Raw genomic sequence first — 22,354 nt, 5'->3', positions numbered from 1 at the left:
TTCGGCAGATTCCATGCAAGAATATTCCAAAGGGATCTGTTGGACAAATGGTCAGGGTCGCATCTGCAGATGCACCTGCGAATAACCATGTCACCAAAGACAAGGGTGTCACTTCTGTGGTGGTTGCAGAAGGCTCACCTATTAGAAGGCCGCAGATTCGGCATTCAGGATTGGATCCTGGTGACCACGGACGCCAGCCTGAGAGGCTGGGGAGCAGTCACACAAGGAAGAAACTTCCAGGGAGTATGGACGAGTCTGGAAAAGTCTCTTCACATAAACATTCTGGAACTAAGAGCAATCTACAATGCTCTAAGCCAGGCGGAACTTCTCCTGCAAGGAAAGCCGGTGTTGATTCAGTCGGACAACATCACGGCGGTCGCCCATGTAAACAGGCAGGGCGGCACAAGAAGCAGGAGTGCAATGGCAGAAGCTGCCAAGATTCTTCGCTGGGCGGAGAATCACGTGATAGCACTGTCAGCAGTGTTCATCCCGGGCGTGGACAACTGGGAAGCAGACTTCCTCAGCAGACACGATCTTCATCCGGGAGAGTGGGGTCTACATCCAGAAGTCTTCAACATGTTAATAGACCGTTGGGAAAGACTAATTGTAGACATGATGGCGTCTCGCCTCAACAAGAAACTGGACAAATATTGCGCCAGGTCAAGAGATCCACAGGCAATAGCTGTGGACGCACTGGTAACTCCTTGGGTGTACCAGTCAGTGTATGTGTTTCCTCCTCTGCCGCTCATACCAAAGGTATTGAAGATCATACGGCAAAGAAGAGTAAGAACAATACTAGTGGTTCCGGATTGGCCGAGAAGGACTTGGTATCCGGAACTTCAAGAGATGCTCACGGACGAACCGTGGCCTCTACCTCTGAGAAGGGACCTGCTACAGCAGGGTCCCTGTCTTTTTCAAGACTTACCGCGGCTGCGTTTGACGGCATGGCGGTTGAACGCCAGATCCTAAAAGGGAAAGGCATTCCAGAAGAAGTCATTCCTACCTTGATTAAGGCACGGAAGGAAGTCACCGTGAAACATTATCACCGCATTTGGCGAAAATATGTAGCGTGGTGCGAGGATCGGAGGGTTCCGACGGAGGAATTCCAACTGGGTCGTTTCCTACATTTCCTGCAATCAGGATTATCTATGGGTCTCAAATTGGGATCCATTAAGGTTCAAATTTCGGCCCTGTCAATATTCTTCCAAAAAGAATTGGCCTCTGTCCCTGAGGTCCAGACTTTTGTCAAGGGAGTACTGCATATACAGCCTCCTGTGGTGCCTCCGGTGGCACCGTGGGATCTAAATGTAGTTTTAGATTTCCTCAAATCCCATTGGTTTGAACCATTGAAAAAGGTGGATTTGAAATATCTCACATTGAAAGTGACTATGTTACTAGCCCTGGCCTCTGCCAGGAGAGTATCTGAATTGGCGGCTTTATCTTATAAAAGTCCTTATCTAATCTTCCATTCGGATAGGGCAGAACTGCGGACTCGTCCGCATTTTCTCCCTAAAGTGGTATCAGCATTTCATCTGAACCAACCTATTGTGGTGCCTGCGGCCACTAGCGACTTGGAGGACTCCAAGTTGTTGGACGTTGTCAGAGCCTTAAAAATATACATTGCAAGGACGGCTGGAGTCAGAAAATCTGACTCGCTGTTTATATTGTATGCACCCAACAAGTTGGGCGCACCTGCTTCTAAGCAGTCGATTGCTCGTTGGATTTGTAACACAATTCAACTTGCACATTCTGTGGCAGGCCTGCCACAGCCTAAAACTGTAAAAGCCCACTCCACAAGGAAGGTGGGCTCATCTTGGGCGGCTGCCCGAGGGGTCTCGGCATTACAACTCTGCCGAGCAGCTACGTGGTCGGGGGAGAACACGTTTGTAAAATTTTACAAATTTGATACCCTGGCAAAGGAGGACCTGGAGTTCTCTCATTCGGTGCTGCAGAGTCATCCGCACTCTCCCGCCCGTTTGGGAGCTTTGGTATAATCCCCATGGTCCTTTCAGGAACCCCAGCATCCACTTAGGACGATAGAGAAAATAAGAATTTACTTACCGATAATTCTATTTCTCGGAGTCCGTAGTGGATGCTGGGCGCCCATCCCAAGTGCGGATTATCTGCAATACTTGTACATAGTTATTGTTAACTAATTCGGGTTATTGTTAAGGAGCCATCTTTAAGAGGCCCTTTCTGTTGTCATACTGTTAACTGGGTTTAGATCACAAGTTGTACGGTGTGATTGGTGTGGCTGGTATGAGTCTTACCCGGGATTCAAAATGCCTCCCTTATTGTGTATGCTCGTCCGGGCACAGTACCTAACTGGAGTCTGGAGGAGGGTCATAGGGGGAGGAGCCAGTGCACACCACCTGACCTAGTAAAGCTTTACTTTTTTGTGCCCTGTCTCCTGCGGAGCCGCTATTCCCCTTGGTCCTTTCAGGAACCCCAGCATCCACTACGGACTCCGAGAAATAGAATTATCGGTAAGTAAATTCTTATTAAAAACCATCCCTACAAAGGTGTTAATCAGAGACTTGGCTTTGTGGACACTTTTCAAAGAACAAATTTGTTAGCATAAAAATAAATCCAGAAAATTAAGAGCTGTTTAATCACTCAATTGGATTTTTTTGCCAGCATATTTCTTTTTCTCTGCAACCCACTGCTAAATTGTGCTTCCTAGCTGTTTTTATAAAATCACTGAATCAAATCTAACTCTGATTACATCAGAGAAGGCCAGGTACCCTACACCATAAGAGGGGGTTTGAAATTTTGACTTGTCTACTTAAAGATCACCAAAATCTGATAACAAGGTCAATTACGTCCCTGGGTGGGATTGAACCACCAACCTTTTGGTTTATAGCCGTACACACTAACTGATTGCGCCACAGAGACACTTTGCAAAAGTACATACTGACAAAGGCTAATAAGCATTCATCTAAAACGTTTCCTAGAAAAACTTTAAAAAGTCAATAATCTGGAGAGTTTTTGTAAGATGTTTCTTCCATCCACCAACGAAGAAACACATTGGTACTTTCCCATGATGAGTGAGTGCTTCAGGATCTCTTGCACTTACATGTGCAGCAGAGTACTGCAATGGAAGCATGCTGGGCCCATAACCCAGAGGTAGGCAGATTAAAACTATCCTCTGCTATATGCATTTTTTTTTGTTAATTAAAGTAATCCAAAACTGGGATTGATATTTTTGCTCTTTTATTTTTCATTAAAGTACAATAACTTTTACCATTTTAATTTGTTTTAATAGTATATTGAAAGTATTGTTTTCTTTTAAAAATCCACTTAATTTTCTTTACCCTATTATTAAAATGGTAATTGACAAAAACAAACTACATTGTCATCAGAAGAGCAATACAAAATGTACAAGTGATATATTAAAATCATCTTTCCAGCTTGAATTTCAATGATGCATTGGGGCAACGATTTTGTGAGAAACATTTTCACCCTTAAATAAAGATTTTCTTAATTCCTTACCTGTGTGCTAATTAGATATCACCTTGTTTTCACATTAAACAGACTTCCACATGAGAAAGCAGCAAGGATGCAGTGGCGTTAATGTTTCCTGGTGTCAACCTGTATTATTTCAGTAGACATTGAAATGAGGATGCATCTTGCTGCCTTTCCAATGAAGCAAGTTTAATTTAGTAATAGGTGAAAAACCATCCTTACAAAGGTGTTAATCAGAGACTTGGCTTTGTGGACACTTTTCAGAGAACAAATTTGTTAGCATAAAAATAAAGCCAGAAAATGAAGAGCTGTTTAATCACTCAATTGGATTTTTTTGCCAGCATATTTCTTTTTCTCTGCAACCCACTGCTAAATTGTGCTTCCTAGCTGTTTTTATAAAATCACTGAATCAAATCTAACTCTGATTACATCAGAGAAGGTCAGGTACCCTACACCATAAGAGGGGGTTTGAAATTTTGACTTGTCTACTTAAAGATCACCAAAATCTGATAACAAGGTCAATTACGTCCCTGGGTGGGATTGAACCACCAACCTTTTGGTTAATAGCCATATACACTAACTGATTGCGCCACAGAGACACTTTGCAAAAGTACATACTGACAAAGGCTAATAAGCATTCATCTAAAACGTTTCCTAGAAAAACTTTAAAAAGTCAATAATCTGGAGAGTTTTTGTAAGATGTTTCTTCCATCAACCAACGAAGAAACACATTGGTACTTTCCCATGATGACTGAGTGCTTCAGGATCTCTTGCACTTACATGTGCAGCAGAGTACTGCAATGGAAGCATGCTGGGCCCATAACCCAGAGGTAGGCAGAATGAAACTATCCTTTGCTATATGCATATTTTTTTGTTAATTTAAGTAATCAAAACTGGGATTGATATTTTTGCTCTTTTATTTTTACTTAAAGTACAATAACTTTTACCATTTTAATTTGTTTTAATAGTATATTGACAGTATAGTTTTCTTTAAAAAATCCACTTAATTTTCTTTACCCTATTATTAAAAGGGTAATTGACAAAAACAAACTACATTGTCACCAGAAGAGCAATACAAAATGTACAAGTGATATATTAAAATCATCTTTCCAGCTTGACTTTCAATGATGCATTGGGGCAACGATTTTGTGAGAAACATCTTCACCCTTAAATAAAGATTTTCTTAATTCCTTACCTGTGTGCTAATTAGATATCACCTTGTTTTCACATTAAACAGACTTCCACATGAGAAAGCAGCAAGGATGCAGTGGCGTTAATGTTTCCTTGTGTCAACCCGTATTATTTCAGTAGACATTGAAATGAGGATGCATCTTGCTGCCTTTCCAATGAAGCAAATTTAATTTAGTAATAGGTTAAAAACCATCCCTACAAAGGTGTTAATCAGAGACTTGGCTTTGTGGACACTTTTCAAAGAACAAATTTGTTAGCATAAAAATAAAGCCAGAAAATTAAGAGCTGTTTAATCACTCAATTGGATTTTTTTTGCCAGCATATTTCTTTTTCTCTGCAACCCACTGCTAAATTGTGCTTCCTAGCTGTTTTTATAAAATCACTGAATCAAATCTAATTACATCAGAGAAGGCCAGGTACCCTACACCATAAGAGGGGGTTTGAAATTTTGACTTGTCTACTTAAAGATCACCAAAATCTGATAACAAGGTCAATTACGTCCCTGGGTGGGATTGAACCACCAACCTTTTGGTTTATAGCCGTACACACTAACTGATTGCGCCACAGAGACACTTTGCGAAAGTACATACTGACAAAGGCTAATAAGCATTCATCTAAAATGTTTCCTAGAAAAACTTTAAAAAGTCAATAATCTGGAGAGTTTTTGTAAGATGTTTCTTCCATCCACCAACGAAGAAACACATTGGTACTTTCCCATGATGAGTGAGTGCTTCAGGATCTATTGCACTTACATGTGCAGCAGAGTACTGCAATGGAAGCATGCTGGGCCCATAACCCAGAGGTAGGCAGATAAAAACTATCCTCTGCTATATGCATTTTTTTTTGTTAATTAAAGTAATCCAAAACTGGGATTGATATTTTTGCTCTTTTATTTTTCATTAAAGTACAATAACTTTTACCATTTTAATTTGTTTTAATAGTATATTGAAAGTATTGTTTTCTTTTAAAAATCCACTTAATTTTCTTTACCCTATTATTAAAATGGTAATTGACAAAAACAAACTACATTGTCATCAGAAGAGCAATACAAAATGTACAAGTGATATATTAAAATCATCTTTCCAGCTTGAATTTCAATGATGCATTGGGGCAACGATTTTGTGAGAAACATTTTCACCCTTAAATAAAGATTTTCTTAATTCCTTACCTGTGTGCAAATTAGATATCACCTTGTTTTCACATTAAACAGACTTCCACATGAGAAAGCAGCAAGGATGCAGTGGCGTTAATGTTTCCTGGTGTCAACCTGTATTATTTCAGTAGACATTGAAATGAGGATGCATCTTGCTGCCTTTCCAATGAAGCAAGTTTAATTTAGTAATAGGTGAAAAACCATCCTTACAAAGGTGTTAATCAGAGACTTGGCTTTGTGGACACTTTTCAGAGAACAAATTTGTTAGCATAAAAATAAAGCCAGAAAATGAAGAGCTGTTTAATCACTCAATTGGATTTTTTTGCCAGCATATTTCTTTTTCTCTGCAACCCACTGCTAAATTGTGCTTCCTAGCTGTTTTTATAAAATCACTGAATCAAATCTAACTCTGATTACATCAGAGAAGGCCAGGTACCCTACACCATAAGAGGGGGTTTGAAATTTTGACTTGTCTACTTAAAGATCACCAAAATCTGATAACAAGGTCAAATACATCCCTGGGTGGGATTGAACCACCAACCTTTTGGTTAATAGCCGTGCACACTAACTGATTGCGCCACAGAGACACTTTGCAAAAGTCCATACTGACAAAGGCTAATAAGCATTCATCTAAAACGTTTCCTAGAAAAACTTTAAAAAGTCAATAATCTGGAGAGTTTTTGTAAGATGTTTCTTCCATCAACCAACGAAGAAACACATTGGTACTTTCCCATGATGACTGAGTGCTTCAGGATCTCTTGCACTTACATGTGCAGCCGAGTACTGCAATGGAAGCATGCTGGGCCCATAACCCAGAGGTAGGCAGATTGAAACTATCCTTTGCTATATGCATTTTTTTTTGTTAATTTAAGAAATCAAAACTGGGATTGATATTTTTGCTCTTTTATTTTTACTTAAAGTACAATAACTTTTACCATTTTAATTTGTTTTAATAGTATATTGACAGTATAGTTTTCTTTAAAAAATCCACTTAATTTTCTTTACCCTATTATTAAAAGGGTAATTGACAAAAACAAACTACATTGTCACCAGAAGAGCAATACAAAATGTACAAGTGATATATTAAAATCATCTTTCCAGCTTGAATTTCAATGATGCATTGGGGCAACGATTTTGTGAGAAACATCTTCACCCTTAAATAAAGATTTTCTTAATTCCTTACCTGTGTGCTAATTAGATATCACCTTGTTTTCACATTAAACAGACTTCCACATGAGAAAGCAGCAAGGATGCAGTGGCGTTAATGTTTCCTTGTGTCAACCCGTATTATTTCAGTAGACATTGAAATGAGGATGCATCTTGCTGCCTTTCCAATGAAGCAAATTTAATTTAGTAATAGGTGAAAAACCATCCCTACAAAGGTGTTAATCAGAGACTTGGCTTTGTGGACACTTTTCAAAGAACAAATTTGTTAGCATAAAAATAAAGCCAGATAATTAAGAGCTGTTTAATCACTCAATTGGATTTTTTTGCCAGCATATTTCTTTTTCTCTGCAACCCACTGCTAAATTGTGCTTCCTAGCTGTTTTTATAAAATCACTGAATCAAATCTAACTCTGATTACATCAGAGAAGGCCAGGTACCCTACACCATAAGAGGGGGTTTGAAATTTTGACTTGTCTACTTAAAGATCACCAAAATCTGATAACAAGGTCAATTACGTTCCTGGGTGGGATTGAACCACCAACCTTTTGGTTTATAGCCATACACACTAACTGATTGCACCACAGAGACACTTTTCAAAAGTACATACTGACAAAGGCTAATAAGCATTCATCTAAAACGTTTCCTAGAAAAACTTTAAAAAGTCAATAATCTGGAGAGTTTTTGTAAGATGTTTCTTCCATCCACCAACGAAGAAACACATTGGTACTTTCCCATGATGAGTGAGTGCTTCAGGATCTCTTGCACTTACATGTGCAGCAGAGTACTGCAATGGAAGCATGCTGGGCCCATAACCCAGAGGTAGGCAGATTGAAACTATCCTTTGCTATATGCATTTTTTTTGTTAATTTAAGTAATCAAAACTGGGATTGATATTTTTGCTCTTTTATTTTTCATTAAAGTACAATAACTTTTACTATTTTAATTTGTTTTAATAGTATATTGAAAGTATTGTTTTCTTTTAAAAATCCACTTAATTTTCTTTACCCTATTATTAAAATGGTAATTGACAAAAACAAACTACATTGTCACCAGAAGAGCAATACAAAATGTACAAGTGATATATTAAAATCATCTTTCCAGCTTGAATTTCAATGATGCATTGGGGCAACGATTTTGTGAGAAACATTTTCACCCTTAAATAAAGATTTTCTTAATTCCTTACCTGTGTACTAATTAGATATCACCTTGTTTTCACATTAAACAGACTTCCACATGAGAAAGCAGCAAGGATGCAGTGGCGTTAATGTTTCCTGGTGTCAACCTGTATTATTTCAGTAGACATTGAAATGAGGATGCATCTTGCTGCCTTTCCAATGAAGCAAGTTTAATTTAGTAATAGGTGAAAAACCATCCTTACAAAGGTGTTAATCAGAGACTTGGCTTTGTGGACACTTTTCAGAGAACAAATTTGTTAGCATAAAAATAAAGCCAGAAAATGAAGAGCTGTTTAATCACTCAATTGGATTTTTTTGCCAGCATATTTCTTTTTCTCTGCAACCCACTGCTAAATTGTGCTTCCTAGCTGTTTTTATAAAATCACTGAATCACATCTAACTCTGATTACATCAGAGAAGGCCAGGTACCCTACACCAGGCATTCCCAACCACGGTCCTCAAGGCACACCAACAGTGCAGGTTTTAGTGATATCCAGGCTTCAGCACAGGTGACTTCATTGGTAGCTCAGTTATTTTGATTTAACCATCTGTGCTGCAGCCTGGATATCACTAAAACCTGCACTGTTGGTGTGCCTTGAGGACCGTGGTTGGGAATGCCTGCCCTACACCATAAGAGGGGGTTTGAAATTTTGACTTGTCTACTTAAAGATCACCAAAATCTGATAACAAGGTCAATTACATCCCTGGGTGGGATTGAACCACCAACCTTTTGGTTAATAGCCATACACACTAACTGATTGCGCCACAGAGACACTTTGCAAAAGTACATACTGACAAAGGCTAATAAGCATTCATCTAAAACGTTTCCTAGAAAAACTTTAAAAAGTCAATAATCTGGAGAGTTTTTGTAAGATGTTTCTTCCATCAACCAACGAAGAAACACATTGGTACTTTCCCAGGATGAGTGAGTGCTTCAGGATCTATTGCACTTACATGTGCAGCAGAGTACAGCAATGGAAGCATGCTGGGCACATAACCCAGAGGTAGGCAGATTGAAACTATCCTCTGCTATATGCATTTTTTTTTTTTAATTAAAGTAATCCAAAACTGGGATTGATATGTTGGCTCTTTTATTTTTACTTACAGTACAATAACTTTTACCATTTTAATTTGTTTTAATAGTATATTGACAGTATTGTTTTCTTTCAAAAATCCACTTAATTTTCTTTACCCTATTATTAAAATGGTAATTTACAAAAACAAACTACATTGTCACCAGAAGAGCAATACAAAATGTACAAGTGATATATTAAAATCATCTTTCCAGCTTGAATTTCAATGATGCATTGGGGCAACGATTTTGTGAGAAACATTTTCACCCTTAAATAAAGATTTTCTTAATTCCTTACCTGTGTGCTAATTAGATATCACCTTGTTTTCACATTAAACAGACTTCCACATGAGAAAGCAGCAAGGATGCAGTGGCGTTAATGTTTCCTGGTGTCAACCTGTATTATTTCAGTAGACATTGAAATGAGGATGCATCTTGCTGCCTTTCCAATGAAGCAAGTTTAATTTAGTAATAGGTGAAAAACCATCCTTACAAAGGTGTTAATCAGAGACTTGGCTTTGTGGACACTTTTCAGAGAACAAATTTGTTAGCATAAAAATAAAGCCAGAAAATGAAGAGCTGTTTAATCACTCAATTGGATTTTTTTTGCCAGCATATTTCTTTTTCTCTGCAACCCACTGCTGAATTGTGCTTCCTATCTGTTTTTATAAAATCACTGAATCAAATCTAACTCTGATTACATCAGAGAAGGCCAGGTACCCTACACCATAACAGAGGGTTTGAAATTTTGACTTGTCTACTTAAAGATCACCAAAATCTGATAACAAGGTCAATTACGTCCCTGGGTGGGATTGAACCACCAACCTTTTGGTTAGTAGCCAGACACACTAACCGATTGCGCCACAGAGACACTTTGTAAAAAGTACATACTGACAAAGGCTAATAAGCATACATCTAGAACGTTTCCTAGAAAAACTTTAAAAAGTCAATAATCTGGAGAGTTTTTGTAAGATGTTTCTTAGATCAACCAACGAAGAAACACATTGGTACTTTCCCATGATGAGTGAGTGCTTCAGGATCTCTTGCACTTACATGTGCAGCAGAGTACTGCAATGGAAGCATGCTGGGCCCATAACCCAGAGGTAGGCAGATTGAAACTATCCTTTGCTATATGCATTTTTTTTTGTTAATTTAAGTAATCAAAACTGGGATTGATATTTTTGCTCTTTTATTTTTACTTAAAGTACAATAACTTTTACCATTTTAATTTGTTTTAATAGTATATTGACAGTATAGTTTTCTTTCAAAAATCCACTTAATTTTCTTTACCCTATTATTAAAATGGTAATTGACAAAAACAAACTACATTGTCACCAGAAGAGCAATACAAAATGTACAAGTGATATATTAAAATCATCTTTCCAGCTTGAATTTCAATGATGCATTGGGGCAACGATTTTGTGAGAAACATTTTCACCCTTAAATAAAGATTTTCTTAATTCCTTACCTGTGTGCTAATTAGATATCACCTTGTTTTCACATTAAACAGACTTCCACATGAGAAAGCAGCAAGGATGCAGTGGCGTTAATGTTTCCTGGTGTCAACCTGTATTATTTCAGTAGACATTGAAATGAGGATGCATCTTGCTGCCTTTCCAATGAAGCAAGTTTAATTTAGTAATAGGTTAAAAACCATCCTTACAAAGGTGTTAATCAGAGACTTGGCTTTGTGGACACTTTTCAGAGAACAAATTTGTTAGCATAAAAATAAAGCCAGAAAATGAAGAGCTGTTTAATCACTCAATTGGATTTTTTTTGCCAGCATATTTCTTTTTCTCTGCAACCCACTGCTAAATTGTGCTTCCTAGCTGTTTTTTATAAAATCACTGAATCAAATCTAACTCTGATTACATCAGAGAAGGCCAGGTACCCTACAACATAAAAGGGGGTTTGAAATTTTGACTTGTCTACTTAAAGATCACCCAAACCTGATCACAAGGTCAATTACATCCCTGGGTGGGATTGAACCACCAACCTTTTGGTTAGTAGCCAGACACACTAACCTATTGCGCCACAGAGACACTTTGCAAAAAGTACATACTGACAAAGGCTAATAAGCATTAATCTAGAACGTTTCCTAGAAAAACTTTAAAAAGTCAATAATCTGGAGAGTTTTTGTAAGAATTTTCTTAAATCAACCAACGAAGAAACACATTGGTACTTTCCCATGATGAGTGAGTGCTTCAGGATCTCTTGCACTTACATGTGCAGCAGAGTACAGCAATGGAAGCATGCTGGGCCCATTACCCAGAGGTAGGCAGATTGAAACTATCCTCTGCTATATGCATTTTTTTTGTTAATTAAAGTAATCCAAAACTGGGATTGATATGTTAGCTATTTTATGTTTACTTAAAGTACAATAACTTTTACCATTTTAATTTGTTTTAATAGTATATTGACAGTATTGTTTTCTTTCAAAAATCCACTTAATTTTCTTTACCCTATTATTAAAATGGTAATTGACAAAAACAAACTACATTGTCACCAGAAGAGCAATACAAAATGTACAAGTGATATATTAAAATCATCTTTCCAGCTTGAATTTCAATGATGCATTGGGGCAACGATTTTGTGAGAAACATCTTCACCCTTAAATAAAGATTTTCTTAATTCCTTACCTGTGTGCTAATTAGATATCACCTTGTTTTCACATTAAACAGACTTCCACATGAGAAAGCAGCAAGGATGCATTGGCGTTAATGTTTCCTGGTGTCAACCTGTATTATTTCAGTAGACATTGAAATGAGGATGCATCTTGCTGCCTTTCCAATGAAGCAAGTTTAATTTAGTAATAGGTGAAAAACCATCCCTACAAAGGTGTTCATCAGAGACTTGGCTTTGTGGACACTTTTCAGAGAACAAATTTGTTAGCATAAAAATAAAGCCAGAAAATGAAGAGCTGTTTAATCACTCAATTGGATTTTTCTGCCAGCATATTTTTTTTCTTTGCAACCCACTGCTAAATTGTGCTTCCTAGCTGTTTTTTATAAAATCACTTAATCAAATCTAACTCTGATTACATCAGAGAAGGCCAGGTACCCTACATCATAAGAGGGGGTTTGAAATTTTGACTTGTCCACTTAAAGATCACCAAAACCTGACCACAAGGTCACTTACATCCCTGGGTGGGATTGAACCACCAACCTTTTGGTTAGTAGCCAAACACACTAACTGATTGCACCACAGAGACACTTTGCAAAAGTGGATACTGACAAAGGCTAATAAGCATTCATCTAGAACGTTTCCTAGAAAAACTTTAAAAAGTCAATAATCTGGAGAGTTTTTGTAAGATGTTTCTTAGATCAACCAACGAAGAAACACATTGGTACTTTCCCATGATGAGTGAGTGCTTCAGGATCGCTTGCACTTACATGTGCAGCAGAGTACTGCAATGGAAGCATGCTGGGCCCATAACCCAGAGGTAGGCAGATTAAAACTATCCTCTGCTATATGTATTTTTTTTTAATTAAAGTAATCCAAAACTGGGATTGATATTTTAGCTCTTTTATTTTTCATTAAAGTACAATAACTTTTACTATTTTAATTTGTTTTAATAGTATATTGAAAGTATTGTTTTCTTTTAAAAATCCACTTAATTTTCTTTACCCTATTATTAAAATGGTAATTGACAAAAACAAACTACATTGTCACCAGAAGAGCAATACAAAATGTACAAGTGATAAATTAAAATCATCTTTCCAGCTTGAATTTCAATGATGCATTGGGGCAACGATTTTGTGAGAAACATTTTCACCATTAAATAAAGATTTTCTTAATTCCTTACCTGTGTGCTAATTAGATATCACCTTGTTTTCACATTAAACAGACTTCCACATGAGAAAGCAGCAAGGATGCAGTGGCGTTAATGTTTCCTGGTGTCAACCTGTATTATTTCAGTAGACATTGAAATGAGGATGCATCTTGCTGCCTTTCCAATGAAGCAAGTTTAATTTAGTAATAGGTGAAAAACCATCCTTACAAAGGTGTTAATCAGAGACTTGGCTTTGTGGACACTTTTCAGAGAACAAATTTGTTAGCATAAAAATAAAGCCAGAAAATGAAGAGCTGTTTAATCACTCAATTGGATTTTTTTGCCAGCATATTTCTTTTTCTCTGCAACCCACTGCTAAATTGTGCTTCCTAGCTGTTGTTATAAAATCACTGAATCAAATCTAACTCTGATTACATCAGAGAAGGCCAGGTACCCTACACCATAAGAGGGGGTTTGAAATTTTGACTTGTCTACTTAAAGATCACCAAAATCTGATAACAAGGTCAATTACGTCCCTGGGTGGGATTGACCCACCAACCTTTTGGTTAGTAGCTATACACATTAACTGATTGCGCCACAGAGACACTTTGCGAAAGTACATACTGACAAAGGCTAATAAGCATTCATCTAAAACGTTTCCTAGAAAAACTTTAAAAAGTCAATAATCTGGAGAGTTTTTGTAAGATGTTTCTTCCATCAACCAACGAAGAAACACATTGGTACTTTCCCAGGATGAGTGAGTGCTTCAGGATCTATTGCACTTACATGTGCAGCAGAGTACAGCAATGGAAGCATGCTGGGCCCATAACCCAACGGTAGGCAGATTGAAACTATCCTCTGCTATATGCATTTTTTTTTGTTAATTAAAGTAATCCAAAACTGGGATTGATATGTTGGCTCTTTTATTTTTACTTACAGTACAATAACTTTTACCATTTTAATTTGTTTTAATAGTATATTGACAGTATTGTTTTCTTTCAAAAATCCACTTAATTTTTTTTACCCTATTATTAAAATGGTAATTGACAAAAACAAACTACATTGTCACCAGAAGAGCAATACAAAATGTACAAGTGATATATTAAAATCATCTTTCCAGCTTGAATTTCAATGATACATTGGGGCAACGATTTTGTGAGAAACATTTTCACCCTTAAATAAAGATTTTCTTAATTCCTTACCTGTGTGCTAATTAGATATCACCTTGTTTTCACATTAAACAGACTTCCACATGAGAAAGCAGCAAGGATGCAGTGGCGTTAATGTTTCCTGGTGTCAACCTGTATTATTTCAGTAGACATTGAAATGAGGATGCATCTTGCTGCCTTTCCAATGAAGCAAGTTTAATTTAGTAATAGGTTAAAAACCATCCTTACAAAGGTGTTAATCAGAGACTTGGCTTTGTGGACACTTTTCAGAGAACAAATTTGTTAGCATAAAAATAAAGCCAGAAAATTAAGAGCTGTTTAATCACTCAATTGGATTTTTTTTGCCAGCATATTTCTTTTTCTCTGCAACCCACTGCTAAATTGTGCTTCCTAGCTGTTTTTCTAAAATCACTGAATCAAATCTAACTCCATCAGAGAAGGCCACGTACCCTACACCAGAACAGGGGGTTTGAAATTTTGACTTGTCTACTTAAAGATCACCAAAATCTGATAACAAGGTCAAATACGTCCCTGGGTGGGATTGAACCACCAACCTTTTGGTTAATAGCCATGCACACTAACTGATTGCGCCACAGAGACACTTTGCAAAAGTCCATACTGACAAAGGCTAATAAGCATTCATCTAAAACGTTTCCTAGAAAAACTTTAAAAAGTCAATAATCTGGAGAGTTTTTGTAAGATGTTTCTTCCATCAACCAACGAAGAAACACATTGGTACTTTCCCATGATGAGTGAGTGCTTCAGGATCTCTTGCACTTACATGTGCAGCAGAGTACAGCAATGGAAGCATGCTGGGCCCATAACCCAACGGTAGGCAGATTGAAACTATCCTCTGCTATATGCATTTTTTTTTGTTAAAGTAATCCAAAACTGGGATTGATATTTTGGCTCTTTTATTTTTACTTAAAGTACAATAACTTTTACCATTTTAATTTGTTTTAATAGTATATTGACAGTATAGTTTTCTTTCAAAAATCCACTTAATTTTCTTTACCCTATTATTAAAATGGTAATTGACAAAAACAAACTACATTGTCACCAGAAGAGCAATACAAAATGTACAAGTGATATATTAAAATCATCTTTCCAGCTTGAATTTCAATGATGCATTGGGGCAACGATTTTGTGAGAAACATCTTCACCCTTAAATAAAGATTTTCTTAATTCCTTACCTGTGTGCTAATTAGATATCACCTTGTTTTCACATTAAACAGACTTCCACATGAGAAAGCAGCAAGGATACAGTGGCGTTAATGTTTCCTGGTGTCAACCTGTATTATTTCAGTAGACATTGAAATGAGGATGCATCTTGCTGCCTTTCCAATGAAGCAAGTTTAATTTAGTAATAGGTGAAAAACCATCCCTACAAAGGTGTTAATCAGAGACTTGGCTTTGTGGACACTTTTCAAAGAACAAATTTGTTAGCATAAAAATAAAGCCAGAAAATGAAGAGCTGTTTAATCACTCAATTGGATTTTTTTTGCCAGCATATTTCTTTTTCTCTGCAACCCACTGCTAAATTGTGCTTCCTAGCTGTTTTTATAAAATCACTGAATCAAATCTAACTCTGATTACATCAGAGAAGGCCAGGTACCCTACACCATAACAGGGAGTTTGAAATTTTGACTTGTCTACTTAAAGATCACCAAAATCTGATAACAAGGTCAATTATGTCCCTGGTTGGGATTGAACCACCAACCTTTTTGATAGCAGCCGGACATACTAACCGATTGCGCCACAGAGACACTTTGCAAAAAGTACATACTGACAAAGTCTAATAAGCATACATCTAGAACGTATCCTAGAAAATCTTTAAAGAGTCAATAATCTGGAGAGTTTTTGTAAGATGTTTCTTCCATCAACCAATGAAGAAACACATTGGTACTTTCCCATGATGAGTGAGTGCTTCAGGATCTCTTGCACTTACATGTGCAGCAGAGTACTGCAATGGAAGCATGCTGGGCCCATAACCCAGAGGTAGGCAGATTGAAACTATCCTTTGCTATATGCATTTTTTTTGTTAATTTAAGTAATCAAAACTGGGATTGATATTTTTGCTCTTTTATTTTTACTTGAAGTACAATAACTTTTACCATTTTAATTTGTTTGAATAGTATATTGACAGTATAGTTTTCTTTAAAAAATCCACTTAATTTTCTTTACCCTATTATTAAAAGGGTAATTGACAAAAACAAACTACATTGTCACCAGAAGAGCAATACAAAATGTACAAGTGATATATTAAAATCATCTTTCCAGCTTGAATTTCAATGATGCATTGGGGCAACGATTTTGTGAGAAACATCTTCACCCTTAAATAAAGATTTTCTTAATTCCTTACCTGTGTGCTAATTAGATATCACCTTGTTTTCACATTAAACAGACTTCCACATGAGAAAGCAGCAAGGATGCAGTGGCGTTAATGTTTCCTGGTGTCAACCTGTATTATTTCAGTAGAAATTGAAATGAGGATGCATCTTGCTGCCTTTCCAATGAAGCAAGTTTAATTTAGTAATAGGTGAAAAACGATCCCTACAAAGGTGTTAATCAGAGACTTGGCTTTGTGGACACTTTTCAGAGAACAAATTTGTTAGCATAAAAATAAAGCCAGAAAATGAAGAGCTGTTTAATCACTCAATTGGATTTTTTTTGCCAGCATATTTCTTTTTCTCTGCAACCCACTGCTAAATTGTGCTTCCTATCTGTTTTTATAAAATCACTGAATCAAATCTAACTCTGATTACATCAGAGAAGGCCAGGTACCCTACACCATAACAGGGGGTTTGAAATTTTGACTTGTCTACTTAAAGATCACCAAAATCTGATAACAATGTCAATTACGTCCCTGGGTGGGATTGAACCACCAACCTTTTGGTTAGTAGCCAGACACACTAACCGATTGCGCCACAGAGATACTTTGTAAAAAGTACATCCTGACAAAGGCTAATAAGCATACATCTAGAACGTTTCCTAGAAAAACTTTAAAAAGTCAATAATCTGGAGAGTTTTTGTAAGATGTTTCTCCCATCAACCAACCAAGAAACACATTGGTACTTTCCCATGATGAGTGAGTGCTTCAGGATCTCTTGCACTTACATGTGCAGCAGAGTACTGCAATGGAAGCATGCTGGGCCCATAACCCAGAGGTAGGCAGATTGAAACTATCCTTTGCTATATGCATTTTTTTTTTGTTAATTTAAGTAATCAAAACTGGGATTGATATTTTTGCTCTTTTATTTTTACTTAAAGTACAATAACTTTTACCATTTTAATTTGTTTTAATAGTATATTGACAGTATAGTTTTCTTTCAAAAATCCACTTAATTTTCTTTACCCTATTATTAAAATGGTAATTGACAAAAACAAACTACATTGTCACCAGAAGAGCAATACAAAATGTACAAGTGATATATTAAAATCATCTTTCCAGCTTGAATTTCAATGATGCATTGGGGCAACGATTTTGTGAGAAACATTTTCACCCTTAAATAAAGATTTTCTTAATTCCTTACCTGTGTGCTAATTAGATATCACCTTGTTTTCACATTAAACAGACTTCCACATGAGAAAGCAGCAAGGATGCAGTGGCGTTAATGTTTCCTGGTGTCAACCTGTATTATTTCAGTAGACATTGAAATGAGGATGCATCTTGCTGCCTTTCCAATGAAGCAAGTTTAATTTAGTAATAGGTTAAAAACCATCCATACAAAGGTGTTAATCAGAGACTTGGCTTTGTGGACACTTTTCAGAGAACAAATTTGTTAGCATAAAAATAAAGCCAGAAAATTAAGAGCTGTTTAATCACTCAATTGGATTTTTTTTGCCAGCATATTTCTTTTTCTCTGCAACCCACTGCTAAATTGTGCTTCCTAGCTGTTTTTTATAAAATCACTGAATCAAATCTAACTCTGATTACATCAGAGAAGGCCAGGTACCCTACAACATAAAAGGGGTTTTTGAAATTTTGACTTGTCTACTTAAAGATCACCAAAACCTGATCACAAGGTCAATTATGTCCCTGGGTGGGATTGAACCACCAACCTTTTGGTTAGTAGCCAAACACACTAACTGATTGCACCACAGAGACACTTTGCAAAAGTGGATACTGACAAAGGCTAATAAGCATTCATCTAGAACGTTTCCTAGAAAAACTTTAAAAAGTCAATAATCTGGAGAGTTTTTGTAAGATGTTTCTTAGATCAACCAACGAAGAAACACATTGGTACTTTCCCATGATGAGTGAGTGCTTCAGGATCTCTTGCACTTACATGTGCAGCAGAGTACTGCAATGGAAGCATGCTGGGCCCATAACCCAGAGGTAGGCAGATTAAAACTATCCTCTGCTATATGCATTTTTTTTTAATTAAAGTAATCCAAAACTGGGATTGATATTTTAGCTCTTTTATTTTTACTTAAAGTACAATAACTTTTACCATTTTAATTTGTTTTAATAGTGTATTGACATTATAGTTTTCTTAAAAAAATCCACTTAATTTTCTTTACCCTATTATTAAAAGGGTAATTGACAAAAACAAACTACATTGTCACCAGAAGAGCAATACAAAATGTACAAGTGATATATTAAAATCATCTTTCCAGCTTGAATTTCAATGATGCATTGGGGCAACGATTTTGTGAGAAACATCTTCACCCTTAAATAAAGATTTTCTTAATTCCTTACCTGTGTGCTAATTAGATATCACCTTGTTTTCACATTAAACAGACTTCTACATGAGAAAGCAGCAAGGATGCAGTGGCGTTAATGTTTCCTGGTGTCAACCTGTATTATTTCAGTAGACATTGAAATGAGGATGCATCTTGCTGCCTTTCCAATGAAGCAAGTTTAATTTAGTTATAGGTGAAAAACCATCCCTACAAAGGTGTTAATCAGAGACTTGGCTTTGTGGACACTTTTAGAGAACAAATTTGTTAGCATAAAAATAAAGCCAGAAAATGAAGAGCTGTTTAATCACTCAATTGGATTTTTCTGCCAGCATATTTTTTTTCTCTGCAATCCATTGCTAAATTGTGCTTCCTAGCTGTTTTTTATAAAATCACTGAATCAAATCTAACTCTGATTACATCAGAGAAGGCCAGGTACCCTACACCATAAAATGGGGTTTGAAATTTTGACTTGTCTACTTAAAGATCACCAAAACCTGATCACAAGGTCAATTATGTCCCTGGGTGGGATTGAACCACCAACCTTTTGGTTAGTAGCCAGACACACTAACCGATTGCGCCACAGAGACACTTTGCAAAAATTACATACTGACAAAGGCTAATAAGCATTCATCTAGAACGTTTCCTAGAAAAACTTTAAAAAGTCAATAATCTGGAGAGTTTTTGTAAGAATTTTCTTAAATCAACCAACGAAGAAACACATTGGTACTTTCCCATGATGAGTGAGTGCTTCAGGATCTCTTGCACTTACATGTGCAGCAGAGTACTGCAATGGAAGCATGCTGGGCCCATTACCCAGAGGTAGGCAGATTGAAACTATTTTCTGCTATATGCATTTTTTTTGTTAATTAAAGTAATCCAAAACTGGGATTGATGTTAGCTATTTTATGTTTACTTAAAGTACAATAACTTTTACCATTTTAATTTGTTTTAATAGTATATTGACAGTATTGTTTTCTTTCAAAAATCCACTTAATTTTCTTTACCCTATTATTAAAATGGTAATTGACAAAAACAAACTACATTGTAACCAGAAGAGCAATACAAAATGTACAAGTGATATATTAAAATCATCTTTCCAGCTTGAATTTCAATGATGCATTGGGGCAACGATTTTGTGAGAAACATCTTCACCCTTAAATAAAGATTTTCTTAATTCCTTACCTGTGTGCTAATTAGATATCACCTTGTTTTCACATTAAACAGACTTCCACATGAGAAAGCAGCAAGGATGCATTGGCGTTAATGTTTCCTGGTGTCAACCTGTATTATTTCAGTAGACATTGAAATGAGGATGCATCTTGCTGCCTTTCCAATGAAGCAAGTTTAATTTAGTAATAGGTGAAAAACCATCCTTACATAGGTGTTCATCAGAGACTTGGCTTTGTGGACACTTTTCAGAGAACAAATTTGTTAGCATAAAAATAAAGCCAGAAAATGAAGAGCTGTTTAATCACTCAATTGGATTTTTCTGCCAGCATATTTTTTTTCTCTGCAACCCACTGCTAAATTGTGCTTCCTAGCTGTTTTTTATAAAATCACTTAATCAAATCTAACTCTGATTACATCAGAGAAGGCCAGGTACCCTACATCATAACAGGGGGTTTGAAATTTTGACTTGTCCACTTAAAGATCACCAAAACCTGATCACAAGGTCACTTACATCCCTGGGTGGAATTGAACCACCAACCTTTTGGTTAGTAGCCAAACACACTAACTGATTGCGCCACAGAGACACTTTGCAAAAGTGGATACTGACAAAGGCTAATAAGCATTCATCTAAAACGTTTCCTAGAAAAACTTTAAAAAGTCAGTAATCTGGAGAGTTTTTGTAAGATGTTTCTTCCATCCACCAACGAAGAAACACATTGGTACTTTCCCATGATGAGTGAGTGCTTCAGGATCTCTTGCACTTACATGTGCAGCAGAGTACTGCAATGGAAGCATGCTGGGCCCATAACCCAGAGGTAGGCAGATTAAAACTATCCTCTGCTATATGCATTTTTTTTGTTAATTAAAGTAATCCAAAACTGGGATTGATATTTTTGCTCTTTTATTTTTCATTAAAGTACAATAACTTTTACCATTTTAATTTGTTTTAATAGTATATTGAAAGTATTGTTTTCTTTTAAAAAGCCACTTAATTTTCTTTACCCTATTATTAAAATGGTAATTGACAAAAACAAACTACATTGTCACCAGAAGAGCAGTACAAAATGTACAAGTGATATATTAAAATCATCTTTCCAGCTTGAATTTCAATGATGCATTGGGGCAACGATTTTGTGAGAAACATCTTCACCCTTAAATAAAGATTTTCTTAATTCCTTACCTGTGTGCTAATTAGATATCACCTTGTTTTCACATTAAACAGACTTCCACATGAGAAATCAGCAAGGATGCAGTGGCATTAATGTTTCCTGGTATCAACCCGTATTATTTCAGTAGACATTGAAATGAGGATGCATCTTGCTGCCTTTCCAATTAAGCAAGTTTAATTTAGTAATAGGTGAAAAACCATCCCTACAAAGGTGTTAATCAGAGACTTGGCTTTGTCGACACTTTTCAGAGAACAAATTTGTTAGCATAAAAATAAAGCCAGAAAATTAAGAGCTGTTTAATCACTCAATTGGATTTTTTTGCCAGCATATTTCTTTTTCTCTGCAACTCACTGCTAAATTGTGCTTCCTAGCTGTTTTTATAAAATCACTGAATCAAATCTAACTCTGATTACATCAGAGAAGGCCAGGTACCCTACACCATAACAGGGGGTTTGAAATTTTGACTTGTCTACTTAAAGATCACCAAAATCTGATAACAAGGTCAATTATGTCCCTGGTTGGGATTGAACCACCAACCTTTTTGATAGTAGCCGGACATACTAACCGATTGCGCCACAGAGACACTTTGCAAAAAGTACATACTGACAAAGTCTAATAAGCATACATCTAGAACGTATCCTAGAAAATCTTTAAAGAGTCAATAATCTGGAGAGTTTTTGTAAGATGTTTCTTCCATCAACCAATGAAGAAACACATTGGTACTTTCCCATGATGAGTGAGTGCTTCAGGATCTCTTGCACTTACATGTGCAGCAGAGTACTGCAATGGAAGCATGCTGGGCCCATAACCCAGAGGTAGGCAGATTGAAACTATCCTTTGCTATATGCATTTTTTTTGTTAATTTAAGTAATCAAAACTGGGATTGATATTTTTGCTCTTTTATTTTTACTTGAAGTACAATAACTTTTACCATTTTAATTTGTTTGAATAGTATATTGACAGTATAGTTTTCTTTAAAAAATCCACTTAATTTTCTTTACCCTATTATTAAAAGGGTAATTGACAAAAACAAACTACATTGTCACCAGAAGAGCAATACAAAATGTACAAGTGATATATTAAAATCATCTTTCCAGCTTGAATTTCAATGATGCATTGGGGCAACGATTTTGTGAGAAACATCTTCACCCTTAAATAAAGATTT

At 36.3% G+C, this 22,354-nt stretch overlaps 5 non-coding genes across 5 annotated transcripts; all 5 read right to left on the bottom strand.

Moving 5' to 3' along the window:
• Positions 1-10,020: 10,020 nt before the first annotated feature.
• Positions 10,021-10,094, bottom strand: TRNAS-ACU (transfer RNA serine (anticodon ACU)). The gene has a single exon. It is a non-coding gene; the product is annotated as a tRNA-Ser (tRNA).
• Positions 10,095-17,025: 6,931 nt separating this feature from the next.
• TRNAS-ACU (transfer RNA serine (anticodon ACU)) lies at positions 17,026-17,099 on the bottom strand. The gene has a single exon. It is a non-coding gene; the product is annotated as a tRNA-Ser (tRNA).
• Positions 17,100-18,198: 1,099 nt separating this feature from the next.
• TRNAS-ACU (transfer RNA serine (anticodon ACU)) lies at positions 18,199-18,272 on the bottom strand. Its single transcript has one exon. It is a non-coding gene; the product is annotated as a tRNA-Ser (tRNA).
• Positions 18,273-19,363: 1,091 nt separating this feature from the next.
• TRNAS-ACU (transfer RNA serine (anticodon ACU)) lies at positions 19,364-19,437 on the bottom strand. The gene has a single exon. It is a non-coding gene; the product is annotated as a tRNA-Ser (tRNA).
• Positions 19,438-20,530: 1,093 nt separating this feature from the next.
• TRNAS-ACU (transfer RNA serine (anticodon ACU)) lies at positions 20,531-20,604 on the bottom strand. Its single transcript has one exon. It is a non-coding gene; the product is annotated as a tRNA-Ser (tRNA).
• Positions 20,605-22,354: the final 1,750 nt, after the last annotated feature.

Source organism: Pseudophryne corroboree, chromosome 3 (genome assembly GCF_028390025.1).
Source record: "Pseudophryne corroboree isolate aPseCor3 chromosome 3, aPseCor3.hap2, whole genome shotgun sequence".
NCBI classification, from domain to species: domain Eukaryota; kingdom Metazoa; phylum Chordata; class Amphibia; order Anura; family Myobatrachidae; genus Pseudophryne; species Pseudophryne corroboree.
Note: the sequence above shows the minus strand (reverse complement) of the source record. Positions and strands in the feature narration are given on the sequence as shown.